Source organism: Lichenostomus cassidix, chromosome W (assembly GCF_008360975.1).
Source record: "Lichenostomus cassidix isolate B80296 chromosome W, HeHo_3.0, whole genome shotgun sequence".
Classification (NCBI taxonomy): domain Eukaryota; kingdom Metazoa; phylum Chordata; class Aves; order Passeriformes; family Meliphagidae; genus Lichenostomus; species Lichenostomus cassidix.
The window spans coordinates 8,198,517-8,214,276 of NC_139510.1; the positions used below are offsets into that span (position 1 = coordinate 8,198,517).

At 44.0% G+C, this 15,760-nt stretch overlaps 1 long non-coding RNA gene across 1 annotated transcript; it reads right to left on the minus strand.

Moving 5' to 3' along the window:
• Nucleotides 1-342: 342 nt before the first annotated feature.
• On the minus strand, nt 343-3,222 carry LOC146425441 (uncharacterized). The gene is made up of 3 exons (XR_014846641.1): nt 3,131-3,222; nt 2,161-2,391; nt 343-569 (listed from the first exon to the last, which is right to left on the minus strand). It is a non-coding gene; the product is annotated as an uncharacterized LOC146425441 (long non-coding RNA).
• Nucleotides 3,223-15,760: the final 12,538 nt, after the last annotated feature.

Below are 15,760 nucleotides of genomic sequence, written 5' to 3' on the forward strand. Positions count from 1 at the left end.
GAGGGCATTCTTCAGCTGGTCGAAGGCCCGTGTGGCCTCTTTTGTCCACTGAAGATCTCTCTGTTCTGTGTTTATGAGAGCATATAGGGGCTTCACAAGTAACCCATAACTATAAACCCAAAGTCGACACCATCCTGCCATTCCCAAGAATGTTCTGAGTTCTTTTACAATTTGAGGTTTCGGGATCTGGCAGATGGCCTCCTTGCGGTCCCATCCCAAAGTTCTCTGTCCTGCACTGATTTCATAGCCCAAATAAACTACTTTTTTCTTCATTACTTGGCCTTTTTTCTTGGAAACTCGATATCCCTGAAGTCCCAGAAAATTTAGCAGACTTACTGTCCAGGCAAGACAGGCCTCTTCAGTCTTGGTAGCTATTAGGAGGTCATCCACATACTGCAAAAGTTTTCCTTCTGATTGCGGGGCTTCCCAGGATTCTAAGTCCTTAGTAAGTTGGTCTCCAAATATGGTAGGACTATTTCTGAACCCCTGAGGCAACACTGTCCAGGTGAGTTGAGTTTTACGTCCACCTTTAGGACTTTCCCATTCATAGGCGAATATTCTTTGGCTGGCTTCGTGGAGAGGGAGGCAAAAGAAGGCATCTTTCAAATCTAGAACAGTAAACCAAGTTAACTCTGGTGTTAATTCAGTTAATAAGGTATATGGATTTGCCACCACAGGGTAGAGGTCCTCTGCTATCTTATTTACAGCCCTTAAGTCCTGCACTACCGGGTATGACCCATCAGGTTTGCGAACAGGTAGTATAGGGGTGTTAAAATCAGACTGGCATTCTTTCAATAGTCCTAACTGCAAAAAGTTTTCTATTACTGGGCTAATTCCTTCTCTGTCTTCTTTCTTTAAAGGATATTGTTAAACTCTAACTGGCTGTTTTCCCTCCTTGAGTTTGATTTGTATGGGAGGCGCATTCTTAGCCCTCCCAGGAACACTAGTGGCCCAAACCCCAGGAAATACTTGATTTATTATTTCTTCACTAATTTCTTCTTCTGTCTTAGTGGTTGTCAATATTAAGCTTAATATTTCTATATATTGGTGATCATTCACCTCCAGAGTAATTTCTCCATTTTTAAACATAATGGTTGCTTGCAATTGTTCCAATAAGTGTCTACCCAAGAGTGCTTTTGGAGAGTTGGGCATGTATAGAAACTTATGAATTCCCCATTGTTTCCCAAGTTTATACTTCAGGGGCTTACAGAAATATGCTTTTTCAGGTTGGCCAGTGGCGCCTTTTACCATGACATAATCTTCCCCTATAGGCATCAAAGCTTTATTTAAGACTGAATAAGTTGCTCCCGTATCTACTAGAAACTCTACTTCTTTTACTTTTTCTCTTAGCTTTACTATAACCAGGGGATCTGCTAGGGTGGAATCCCACGGTCCTCTTCAGTCTTCTTTAACATATGCAATTTCTTTCTCCTCAGAGTTATCCCATTTCTTATTGGGACGTGTATTTTTCTTCTCTGGGCACTTATCTTTCCAATGTCCGAATTTCTTGCAATTTGCACACTGGTCCTTGTGCAGTCTGGTTTTTCCTTGCCTATGCCTCTCTTTCTGATTACTCCTTTCTTCACTCTTTTCCACTAATGTCACTAATTTTTTGACTCCTTTATATTTTGCCTCTTGGTTACTGTACACTCTCCATGCCTCATCTAATAAAATTTCTAAATTCCTGCTCTCAGTTGAACGCAGTTTCTGGAGTTTACGTCTAATGTCTCCTTGTGATTGGCCTAAAAAGAGAGACACTAGTTGTTGTATCCCCACCTCTGACTAGGGTCCAGTGTTGTGTTTTTGCGCATAGCATCTTTTAATCGTTCTAGAAAGTCCGTTGGAGACTCGGAGGGGCCTTGCTTGACTGCATACAGTGCTGACCAGTTAATGGTTTTAGGAATTGCCTTTTCCATGGCTTTCACTATCCACTCCTGATAAGCCTGTAGTTTAGCCATTTCGGCTGCTCTGTTTGGATCCTGGAGGGGCAAATACTCTTTGTGATCCTCCTGTCATGTTTTGTAATAATCTTCAGCCAAATCCTCTGCCTTTTTCAAAATGAATTGTTTTTTTGGTTTCTGTTACAGCTTCCAATAACAATTGAATATCATTCCAATTGGGATTATGTTGTTTCATTATAAAACGTAAATGTTTACTTACAATTGTTGGATCTGCTCGGTAATCTTTTGCAATCTTTTTCCAGGCTTCTATGTCAATGGTAGAAAAAGGTACTTTGATCAGCATTGTATTACCCTCTGGGCCTACGGCCTCTTGCAGAGGTGCTTGCAGCACTTGTCCTTGCTTCCCTGGTGTTCAAGCAGAGACCGGGCTCCCTGGAGGGGAAGGCCTGTCCTCCGAGTCTGCATCATCCTCTCTCTTCTTAGGAGGGGGCTTAAGAAAATCAGTTAATTCTTGTTCTTGTGTTGCTGCATGATGAACTTTGTCTGGTTTTGTACATCTTTGGTTTATGCTGCAAGCTGAACAGCATTGTTTGAGTCTATTTTTAGTAGCTTTATTTTCCCTTTCAAGGGCCAATACCAAGGGATCTTGAGGTGGCACAAGCCCACAGTCTCTCTGCCATTCGGGGTGGTTGCGGAGAGAGAAAAACATTTCTTCATAAGCAACTTCATCCCACTTTCCCTCTCATCTCAAAAACAACATTAGTTGCAAAAGGGTGTTATAATCTAAAGTTCCAAAAAGTGGCCTTTTTGCATCACAATCTAATTTATATAAAGGCCACCACTGGTTGCAATATTTAATAAGGGTCTTCTTATTTTCTGTCCCCCCTCTCCTGGCTATTTCTTTCCAATGTGCTAAAATGCATCCAAGAGGGCTCTTTGTTAATGTTTCTTTACTCTGGCCACTTCCCATTCTGCTTAAAATCTTTATTTAAATGTTATATTACCCATTCTAGGTCACCTGTATAATGTATTAACCACTCCTTGGGTACGGGGGTGTCTCTCGGTTAGTATTCTCCTCTGGTTTTCTTCTCCCTCAGTTTAATCGTTATAGCTTAAACTATCATACACAGCATGCAATTACTTAACACACTGTCACAGCAAAGACGAATTACACAATAAACTTCTATGCACACCATTCAAAACAATACACAAACTTTAAACATTCATACCTTACTTCCGGGATCCGGGTTATCCGGGATGTCACTTCCGCCCCCAGTCTGCGCTTACTTCCGGGATCCGGTTGTTAGAAGTCGAGCGCACACACACATGCACACACACCAGTTATAGGAGCTCCAGACACCCAGACATACAGTGATATTCTGCTTACCCTTTCTCCTGCTTCTTATACAGTCATTGGCAGGTCTATCTTGGCTTCCAAACCTGGAATGCAGCAGAACCCCCCCTTGGCAGACCTTGCAGAATCCTTTCCCTGCTAGCCCGTGGCCAGCTGCTTGCAAGCCTAAACAGGGACCCTCGCTGTGCACGTAGACGTCTCTGGTGCCTTACCAGCCCTCCCTGGCTACGCGTACGCCTTGTAGACTTATTGATTGATAAACACACCGTTTTTCGTGCTGCCTGGGCAGCGGTCGAGCCAGAAGCGGAGGTCTTCCAGGGAAAAGAGTCCCGGGGCGTGCCAAAGAGTCCGTTCTCGTCCAGCCCTGCACCAGACAGAGGTTCTCCAGCTGGCTCGCCAAATGATTTAGGAAAGAGACAAAACTTCACAACCTATATAATTTTAAGTTGTAAAGCCGGTATGTTTATTGCAGCGCCGGGCATGTGGGAGGTAGCCCTCCAAAGACACGAGCGCCGTCAGTCCCGTATAGCTCAGTATATATGTGGTTACATGTTACAAATTCATAGAGTTTCCTAATACGCTTATACATATGCATAAGGTCTTTTTCACTGACCTTCTCTCCATCTAAAGGCCAGAACAACAAATTTGGGGTTTTTTGCCAGCGTGGAAGTTCCAGAGTATCACAGTCCTTGTTTGGCAAAAACAATGAATGCTAAGTCAATAGATATATTGTGTGGTGAGCAGTTTCTAACAAGTTATCTCTTAACTTCTGATTCCCTCGTATCAGGCTTGCAATGTATTGACCCAGAGAGGGTGCAGGGAATTTTAGATGTACCATTACCAAGGACTAAAAAGGAGCTGCGGCAATTTTTGGGATTAATAGGGTATTGCGGGACTTTGGTTGAAGACTTTTCTGTTCTGGCCAGACCATTGTATGGCTTTTAACCCAAGATAGGCCCAATGTTGTAGTATGAACACCAGAAGGAGAGCAGAACTTTAGAAAATTAAAAGAAAGCTTCATTAATGCCCCAGCTTTAGCTCTCCCAGATCCAGAAAAGTAATTTGAATTATATGTGGATGTTAAACAGGGTCATGCTAAAGGAATTTTAGTAAAAGAACATGGGGGAACATGGCGGCCTGCTGGTTACTTTTCTAAGATGTTAGTAGGCCCAGTGGCCAAAGGGTGGCTTTATTCTCTGCAGAATTGTGCAGCTACGGCTTTAATGGTAACTGAAGGCGGAAAACTGACAGCAGGAGGATCTCTTGTTGTTAAAGTGCCCCATCAAGTTAAAGTTTTGTTAACTGAAAGAGCCTCTAAGGGGATGACCAGTGACAGGAAAATTAATCCACAAATGCCAGAGGTTTATGTCCAAAAAGGAGACAGAGGAGTCCTGTAACTTTATTCATGAATAAAGGGAGAGGTCATGGGCATTTCCCTTGGGGTCTCTCTCCCATTGCTAGAGGATGCAGCCTCTTTTATCCTATTTCCCAGCCGCAGTTCCCCTCTCTTTCCCCATTGGCTGAGGTACTCGAGAGGTACAGACTTTCCCGGAACGCCTAATTAATATACATCCCCCATAATACAGACACCCCCAATACACATTCCCCTTTTCTTCTTCTTCTTGTGTCTCTGTTCTTGTAGTTTATTAACACAGTCTTGGGTAAATCTAATTAGGGAAATTCCTATGGAAATCCTACCCATTGTTTCTTCTATCTCTCAGTATCCATGTTATCTTACCGGCAGACTCAGGTCTTATCTTTACCAGTCATTTGTTTGTAAAGACACTCCCTTATTCCTTTCACCAGCACTTGGTTATTGCAGTATGAAACTTGTTTAATGGAACAGGAAGATTTAGAATTGAGGACTGGGGAAGGATTTAACCCAGCCAGGAGGCTGGGTTTAACTGGCCCCAAGGAAGGAGTCTTAAAGGACACTCATGACTGTATCTAGGTAACAGATCTCCAGACCCGAGCTAGGGAAGATTTAGGGGATACCTCTCTGCCTAATGTGAAAAAGTGTTTATTGATGGATCTTCAAGGATAATAGAAGGAAAACGAGTTACAGGATATGCTATAGTAAAGGGAAGGGAATTGCAAGAAGGGGGGAAGCTACCATGCACATGGTCAGCACAGACTGCAGAATTGTATGCCTTAATAAGGGCCTGTGAATTATATCAAGGAAAAGTGGTAAATATATTTACACATTCAAAGTATGCGTATGGAGTAGTACATGGTTTTGGAAAACTGTGGGAGGAAAGAGGTTTGTTAACCTGCAGAGGAAAAACAGCTCATGAGAACTCAATTACTCACCTGTTGGAGGTGGTGGATTTACCAAAAGAAGTGGCAATAATACATGTTAGGGGACATCAGGCAGAGTACTCAGAAGAGATAATAGGTAATCAACTGGCAGATGAGGAGGCTCAGAAAGCAGCACTTTTGCCAGAAGTTTCTAAGATCCTTCCTTTGCTCCCTGTAGCTCAACGGCTGCGAGAGAAACTGTCATTTCCATCAGAGGAGCTGGAGGTCATTAAGGAGAGTGGGGCAGAGGAAAGAGGGGATAATTGGTTCACAAAGGGTGGTAATCAATGGATACCAAAAGCTTTGGCCCTGCAAATATTAAAACAACTCCATGAAGGGTGTCATTGGGGCTCTCGAGGATTAACAGAGGCCTTCTTCAAGATATATGCTGCTTTGGATCTTTTTGGTCTGGCAAAATGAGCTGTTGAGGGATGCCTAGTTTGTGCTAAAGTGAATAGCCAGACTACAAGGGAGATTGCAAGGCAGGGGAGATGACCTTGGGCTGCATGTCCTTTCCAATGCTGCTAGGTGGATTTTACTGAAATGCCTCGAGCAGGAAGGCTTAAATATCTTCTGGTAATAGTATGTCAGCTAACAGGGTGGCCAGAAGCATTCCCGACTGCTTCAGGAACCACTGGATCGGTTATTAAGGTATTTTTAGAACAAATAATTCCAAGATATGGGATTGTGGAAGCAATAGACTCAGATAGGGGAACTCATTTTACAGGAAAAATTCTTTAAGGGGTCATGGCTGCTTTAGGAATACAATGGAACCTTCATACCCCCTGGCACCCCCAGAGCTCAGGTCAGGTAGAAAGAATGAATGGGGAAATAAAGAAACACCTTTTGAAGCTGGTGATAGAAACTAAAATGCCATGGGTACAGCTTTTGCCATTAGCTCTAGCAAAAATAAGAGCCAGACCCAGAGAGGATATTCAGTTATCTCCCTTTGAACTAATGTTTGGAATTCCTTACCCTGTTAGTTCTCGACCTGGGGGGGTGGGGGGGGATTGGTGATTGTGATAAATACATATTATAGTGTTGGATTTTTGCAAATGTTGAGATGGATGCTATGTGTATGGTGTTGATTTTTATAGAAGTAGCTTTGTTATATAATAATAACTAAATACCTTTATTTTTTCTTTGCAACTAACTTAGATATAGTGGTGAAATAGCTAATAAAGTTGTTTTAGAATACTTATAGTTAACCTACAATAATTAAACCACCTGCTTAGTTGGATAACATCTGAAAAGCGGGCATGACAAGGATCCCTGCCTCTGACATTTCTATCAGCGACCGTCACCTGCTGAAACCATGGAACAGAGGGGAGATACAGGACTTAACAATGAACACGCAAGCTCAACAAAAGGCGGGCCAGAGGAGGGACCATGCAAAAAGCTTCCTGGAACATGTAAACTAGTTTGAAGAAAAGTTTGAATATGCATATTTGTCTATGAATATGCATTGGATGATGCAATACTCGACCTATGTATATTACTTGATTTATGGTCACAGCATACTTTTGGCTGAGGGCCAAGCACCCAGCGCTTTTACTTTTTGCTTTATTGTCTTTCTCCCCTATTGTCCTTTATTAAACCTTTTAAATCCTAACAGGAGAGTGAAACGTCGTTTTTCACAGTGATGTATATTTAAAACAATATGTGGCCCGGATACTGTCTCTTGTGAAGTCTCTACGACAGGAAGCTCAGCTGGCACAGACCCCGCCTTTGGACTTTGCTGTTCATAATATTCAGCCAGGAGATTGGGTCCTGGTTAAGGAGTGGAAAGAAGCACCACTAGTGGTGAGGTGGCATGGACCTTTCCTAGTGTTACTGACCACAAGAAACAGCCGTCAAGACACCTGAACCTGAGTAGACCCATCACACTCGGGTCAAGGTCTCTAAAGCCCTGGAGATTTGGACTTCTCAGCTGGAAGGATAGGAGACCGCAAGTAACTTTCCACAGAAGTGGACCAGATCAGTAAGCCCCGGATATTAGTGGGCTAATATAAACTGTCCTTGTCTACTTTGTTCTCTGTATTTACTGTATTCTCTGTTTCTCTCTACTTATTTGCCACACCTGGTGCAGAGGCCAAGAAAAGTTGTGAGAGGGCGTTTCAAATGTTAATCTTTATACCATGCCAGTTTGGTAAAAAGGTTTAAGTTAATAATAACTAGGGTTTGTAAAGACAAATTGAGAAATAAGAAGAGGAGGGATTGATAGGGAAGATGTGTGCTAATGTCTTTACAAATAATTCTATGGGTGTTAGGGTCTTTAAAATGGGCCTTAATGTCTCTATTAACTGCAAGCAGCAAGTTTGCTACAGAGCCCAGACAGCTTGATTCCTGAAACAGACAAGTGGGTCTGCACAAGCCTGACTTTCTGAACTTTGGGGTAAAATGACAGTTTCAAGGGAGGATATGTGGTAGGTGGTTCGGGAAGGCTGTACCTTCCTAGTACCTCAGCCAATGGGGAAAGGAAGAGGGCAACATGGGGTCGGGAGTTTAGGATAAAAGGAGGCTGTGTCCTCCAAAACCTCGAGAGAGGAAATGTCGCGGGTGTGTGCCCCAGTGGACTCTCTCCCTTTATTCAAATAAGTTGCAGGACTCCTCTGTCTCCTTTTGGACATAAACCTTTGGTGTTGTGAATAGTTTTCCAAACATCGTGGTTTAGGAGTGATACTCCCCAATTTAGTGCCCCCACCAAGACTCTCCCAAACCACACATAGCTCTCTCTCCCTCCCCCTTCCTCTTCTGCTTCCCACTTCCTACAGGATGGAGTTGAGAATTGAAGGCACAAAAGGTGAAGATCATGGGTTGAGATAAGAACAATTTACTGGAAAAAGCAATGAGATAAGAAAATTGAACAGTGGCAGCAACAATATTAATAACAGAAGGTATAAGAAAAGAAACAATTTAGATGGAAAGTGAGAAAGATATGGTCAAATAGAAAACCCAAATCTATTTGCACTTCAATCATCCTTGTTTCTCTGAGCTTTTGCCCCCCTTCCACCAGCACAGGCGCCTGTCCAGAGCTGAAGGCTGAACTCTTAATTCAAATTCAAATTGCGGGTAACAGCTTTGGCCTGATGGCTTATCAGCTAAGCATGCATTTGAAACCAGCACAGAAACCACTGAATCATCCCATGAAGGACCTTCACCCTGGAGGGGTCCTTGGGGGTCTCCAGAGACCACCAGGACATACGGAGCATGCAGCATGCGTGGTGCACATGCTAATGATATTAATGACTTCTGAGAAATGATTTGTATAACCACTCCTATCCTGAAGAATGTAATGAATATTCATGAATTTTACCTATAACACTGTGCCTTTGGGGGTACTGAGGTGTGTGTTTGGTGGAAACAATTCCCACACAGCCGGTGCATCAAATAAAGCAAATACCCACTTCTCTGACTTGGTCTCTGAAGTGTCTCTGGGCTCGATTGGGGCGAATCAAATTGGCACCCCAGATGGGACCCTGACTGCTCGGCTGCCGGATCCAAAGGTAAGCAGACCTCCCAGTCGCGACCCTGAATTTTCAGGGGGAGCTCAGCTGTCCTCTGGCTCACGGCGGGAGTAGACTAAGGACCATCTGCACCAAATTAAGGTATTTGCTACTTTTAAAATAAATGCCTGCAGGTCCAGGGTGCTAGTCCCCAAGGGTGGGTTGAGACTGGGTCTCCTGAAATTAGTCCCGGGCAAGGGGTTGGACCCCACTGTCAGGAAAAGGTACTTTTAAAGGGTTGGACCCTGGGGTTGGACCCCGCTATAGTGAAAGGTACCTTTAAGGGGGTTGGACTCCACTGTACTACACCACCATACTGTGATTTTTGTTCTGTCTGTTGTTATTTTGTTACTGTGTTGCTGTGTCATTATTTTGTTACTGTGTGAGTGTGAATGAATGAGACGTGTCTCCGACATGAAGCGATAGTGGAGCTCTATCTGCGTTTCCGTTCTCTGGCGACAGAAACGGCCAGAGAAAAGCAAAGCGAGTGGTAAAGAGTGAATGAGTATAAATCATATATAAACCGTTGGTTTGGAGTACCTGGGGGGGGTGCAGATTGTATTACTGGAGGGGAAAGACTGAATTGAGTACACCCAGACCCTCTACACCTTTTTAATACAGCTCCATGTGATTTCCTTTTGAAATCCTGTGTTTAGTGTGGAAACTGGACTTTTGTGTGCTTGTAATTGAAGGAATAGATTAAGGGGAGAAGTGGCAGAGAGTAGCGTGACTTTGTGGCTGGTTCCCCAGATCTGAGGGGTTTTGAGAGGAAAAGTCAGAGGAGACGTGCAGGAAAGTGTGTGTGAAAGGAAGAAGAGAGGGAGAATAGACAAAAGGAGGCAATGGGATCATCAGAAAGCAAGGAAATACCCCAAAAAGTCCGTTGGGATGTGTGTTAGCACATTGGAAACAACTAGGAGCGTTCTCTGGAGGGACTATGAAAAAGAGCACCCTAATTAAATATTGTAGCCAGTGGTGGCCACTGTACAAATTAGATGATGGTGAAAAGTGGTCAGAAAATGGGACTTTAAACTATAACACCCTACTACAACTAATGTTATTTTTAAGGAGGGCAAACAAATGGGATGAGACCTCTTACGCTGATTGCTTTTTCACTTTAAGACATAAACCAGAATGGCAGAAACAATGTGGTATTAATTTAGCACCTCAGGACTCGATGGTCCTTGTATTGGAAAAAGAGGCAAAAGGGAAAAGCCGCATGATAAGGTGCTGTTCATCTTGCAGCATTGGACAGCGGTGTTTAAAGCTCAAAGCTGAGAGAGACCAGGATCCCTTAGAAACTCAGGAGTTGATGAACTGCAATGGTGACACCCTAACATCAGGGGCAACACCCCGCAGGTCCTCAACATCCCTGGAGGATAATGAGGATGAAGGGACAAGTGAAGCTAGCTCAGGAATATCATCCAGAACTAGAAGCAAGGCCCAGCCCTTGTAAAAGAAAAACTAATAGCACCACTCAGACAAGTGGTAGGGCCAGATGGGGGAATAACAAAAGTTAAAACACCATTTACAGCTTTGGATTTAGATACCTGGAGGGAGGCAGCCAGGCTGTATAGAGAAGACCCTGAAAAGGTAGCAAAGAGGTTTGAATTAATTGTTAGAAATCAAGATATTGATTGGGAGGACATAGATTTAATGCTATCAGAATTAACTGAAACAGAAAAGGCAGCAGTAGTATCTGCAGCAAGAACACATGTGCAGGGACAGATAGCTACTGGAATATTACATGGGAATGTAGATAACATCTTTCCTATTTCAAATCCGCAGTGCGATGCGAACGATACACAAATGTATCCATTTTTGGTTAGATACAGGAAATTAGTACACTGGGGACTGCTAAATGCCATTCCTAAAACCATCAATTGGTCCTTATTATTCAATATTCACCAGGAAACCACTGAGTCCCCAGGCTCATTTATAGAAAGACTGAGAAATAATATGAGAAAACACACTACACTGGACCCAGCCTCTGAAGCCAGGCAACAACAGTTAATATCTTTGTTGATGGGTCAGTCAGCACCAGATATACGCAGAAAGTTGCAAAAGATTAAGGGGCCAGATAGCCGAGACTTAGAAAAACTCTTAGCAGAAGCATGGGAAGTATATAAGAACAGAAAACAGGCAGTCATGGTAGCAGTGGCACAGGCTGAGGAGCCAAGCACCCCCAGGGGCGGGAGAAGGCCCCCACCTAGGGGGCAAAGAGGGCAACGTCCAGGCCGTGACCAGTGCCTGTGCTGCGGGGGGTTTGGGCACTAGAAGCAGAATTGTCCTAACCGTACCGCAATTGTGCAAACGCAATCATCAGCGCCGCCAGAACCAGTGACTGTAGCACAGCTGCATACAGAATGACGGGGACCGGCAGGTCCCTCCCTAGCAGACCCGCTGGTTAAAATTAAGCTAGGGGAACGGGAGGTAGAGTTTTTGGTGGATACTGGAGCCACATTCTCAGTCCTGAATCAAACTTTGAGTCCTATAAGCAGTAATTACATCCAAGTTATCGGAGCCACAGGGAAAACTGAAAATGCCTACTTTTTGAGACCTTTAAAATTTACACTAGGCAAGAAAATGGGAATACACCAATTTTTATATCTTCCAAATTCACCAAAACCCCTATTAGGCAGAGATCTACTAACCTGGTTAGAAGCAAAAATAGAATTCACAGAACAAGGAATGAGACTACAGGTCCCTGAGGAAAAATTAATTATGGCTTTAAGCCTAGCAAATATCCCTGAAAAAGAGGAAATACCCATAGATAGTGAAATAACAGATCAAGTGTTCCCCTTGGTATGGATTGTCAAAATTCCAGGAAGATCAAATCAGGCTTCCCCAGTGGTTATTGAACTGCTGGAAGGAGTACAGCCAGTATCAGTAAAACAATATCCACTAAGGCATGAAGCACGGGTAGGAATAGAACCAATAATTGCTAAATTTATTGATCAAGGGTTGTTGAGAGAATGTAGGTCTGCCTACAATACCCCAATTCTACCAGTGCAAAAGCCAAATGGAAGTTACAGATTAGTACAGGACCTGAGGGCAATAAATGCAATAACAAAAACACTGCATCCTATAGTGTCTAACCCTTACACCTTGCTTACAAAATTGCCAAGTGACTGGGTGTGGTTTTCAGTTTTAGATTTAAAAGATGCTTTCTTTTGTCTGCCATTAGCTGAAAGCCGTCAGGAAATTTTTGCCTTTGAATGGGAAAACCCCAAAACAGGGAGAAAAAGCCAACTTACATTGACTGTATTGCCACAAGGATTCAAAAATAGCCCCACGATATTTGGAGATCAATTAGCTAAAGAACTGGAAGGCTGGACACCGCCCCTTGGGGAAGGTACACTTCTGCAGTATGTTGATGACCTACTAATAGCAACAAGGACTCGTGAAGACTGCAAGAATTGGACTGTAAGCCTTTTAAATTTTCTGGGACTAAATGGATATAGGGTCTCTCCTGAGAAGGCTCCGTTGGTCCTCCAGAAAGTTACATATCTGGGATATGAATTGGCAGGAGGAGAGAGAGCCTTGGGAAACAACAGGAAAGAGGCAATCTGTCAAATGCCCCGGCCAACTACAATCAAAGAACTGAAAACCTTTCTGGGCATGACAGGATGGTGTAGGTTGTGGATCCCTCGTTATGGGTTGATTCTGAAACCCCTGTACCTACTCCTAAAGGAAACCAAGGGGACCTACCTATGCTGGACACCAGAGACTAATAATGCATTTGTAACTCTGAAACGTGGGCTAATGCAAGCCCCAGCATTGGGTATACCAGATATCACTAAACCTTTTCTGTTGTTCTCACATGAGAGGCAAGGACTGGCGTTGGGACTTTTGGCACAGAAGCTGGGACCCTACAAAAGGCCAGTGGCTTATTTCTCCAAGCAATTGGATGTGGTCAGCCAAGGATGGCCCGCCTGCCTGCGTGCAGTGGCAGCTGTGATCCTGAACATAGAAGAAGCCCGCAAGTTCACAATGGGCCAGAAGATAACTGTTTTTGTCTCTCATACAGTATCAGCAGTGCTCACGCAGAAAGGAAATCACTGGTTAACCCCATCTCGCTTTCTCAAATATCAAGCTGTCCTAGCAGAATCAGAGGATGTGAGTATCCAGGTAACCAACATCTTAAATCCAGCAGCTTATCTCCAGGGCAGAGCTACTGAAGAGCCTGTACAACATGACTGCATTGAAACCATGGAGGCAGTTTACTCCAGCCGCCCAGACCTGAAGGAGTCTCCGCTGGAAGATGCGGAAAACTGGTTCACTGATGGAAGCAGTTATGTCAGAGATGGTAAGCGCCTTGCTGGGTATGCAGTTACAACCACAGATGCCATCATTGAAGCAAAACCGTTACCTGTGGGGACATCTGCTCGAAAGGCTGAGATAATAGCTCTAACTCGAGCCTTGGCACTGGCCGAAGGAAAGCCTGTCAACATTTGGACTGATTCAAGGTATGCTTTTGGGGTAGTACATGCTCACAGGGCTATCTAGAAGGAGAGGGGTTTATTAACCTCACAAAAGAAAGAAGTCAAGCATGCTACTGAAATCTTACAATTGCTAGAAGCAGTGCTGAAACCTTCAAAAGTGGCTATAATGCATTGTAAAGGGCACTCCCAGGGGAACACCATCCCTGAACTGGGAAATGCTATGGCAGACAAAACAGCAAAGGCAGTGGATGGTACAGTTCAAATACAAGCCCTAGCTCTAATCCCTTCTAGCATCCTTATGGGTGAGAAACCCCCACCATATGACACTGATTATTTGAATTGGATACAAAAAGTGAAAGGACAAATAGCAGATGGGTGGCCTAGAATAAAGGATCTCCTGGTCATACCCAGAAAACTGTTAAAGTTATTTATCCAAAACGAACATTCCAAAACACATTGGGGAGTTAATGCCTTACATAACCATTTAAAGAGCAAAGTGATAGCAACAAAGTTAAATGAGACAATTGAGGACATAACTTCTACTTGTGAAATCTGTCTTAGAAACAACCCTAATACCACTGTTAGGCAAAACACTGGAACAATCCTCAAAGGAGCCTTACCAGGGGACGTGTGGCAAATTGACTTTTCTGAATTACCTAGAAAGGGGGGATACAAGTACCTTTTAGTCCTCACAGACACTTTCTCAGGTTGGCCAGAAGCCTTCCCTTGTAGAACAAATAAAGCTAGAGAAGTTGTTAAAGCTTTAGTACAAGAAACAATTCCACGATTTGGGGTACCTGGGGAGATTAATTCTGATAGGGGATCACACTTTATTGCTCAGGTGGTTCAGGGAGTAAGTAATCTACTAGGCATACACTGGCAACTACATACACCATACAGGCCACAGGCAAATGGACAAGTCGAAAAGATGAATCACTTAATAAAGCAACAATTAGCCAAAATTTGTCAAGAAACCAACTTATATTGGTATCAGGCTCTGCCCATGGCTTTGCTAAGAATTAGGGTAAAACCACGGCTCAAGGAAAAACTGAGTCCCTTTGAAATTTTGTATGGAAGGCCCTATGGAACAAATTTGATTCACAATGACAGTGTGGCTCTGGTAGGGCAAAGGTATCTAATAGATTATGTAAAACATTGTGGTGGTTTTGATTGGCCCAAAACATCAGTAAAGTATTTTTAACATCTAGGAGAAATTTGGACCCCTCAGAAGCTGTTGTGGTAGGCCTGGGGAGGTGTCTGAGGGGTGGGGAGTGGCACAAAGATGGCTCCTGTGTGTCCTGAGTGAAAGTTCTGGAAGTTTTTTCATCAAGTCCAGCAGAGCCAATCTCTGATGGCTCTGAAGGTGATGGACATGCTGCTGGCCAAGTTTGGGCCAATTGGAGGTGCTGGTTACGCCTCTGTGAAAACATATTTAAGAAAAATTCAAAACAAAGCAGCCACGCACTTCTTTCACTTCTTTGTAGTTGGAGGAGGAGGAGGTGAAAATATGTGAGGGAGAACAGCATGGAGACACGAAGGTCAGTGAAGAAGGTGGGGGAGGAGGGGCTCCCAGTGCTGGAGCTGAAAACTCTCTGCTAGCCGTGGTGAAGGCCATGGGGGGCAGGAGGTTCCCCTGCAGCCCATGGAGTCCACAGGAGTGCAGAAATCCACACACAGCTCACGCCAGAGGAGCAGGTGGATGCCTGGAAAAAAACTGTGAATCAGTGGGAGTCTCATCTAAGAGTTAAAACTGCAAAAGGCCTTGACTGGGAGAGAAAGGCCTTGCTCCTGGCATGGAAGCAGCCTGGCCTCAGCTTGGGAGAGTCTGCACAGCACCCTATGGACAAAAAGACTCATGTTGCAGCAGAATTCGGGCAGGATGTTGCTCATGAGATTGGACCCATGCCAAAGAAGTTCCCAGAGGACTGTCTCTCATGGGAAGGACCCCTGGCTAAGTAGAGAACCCCCTCTCCGAGATTGGACTGACCAGAAAATCTCTCACCCTGCCCCCTGTCTGTGTTGCTGGTTTGGAAAGAGGGAAGGGGGTTGAGTGGACTGCTTCTTAAGAGGGTGGGGGGTGAGAGCAGGAGAACTGTCTAGAGAGAGAGAGAGAGAGATAAGTAGAGATAAAGAATATTTGTAGTGGAAGAATTGTAGTGATGAATTAACGCGGAGGGGGAGGAGGGGTGGAACCAGGCCTCTGCGTTTACCGAAAGTGTCTCTATGGCTATCGAGAGATCACTCCAGCCAGCACTG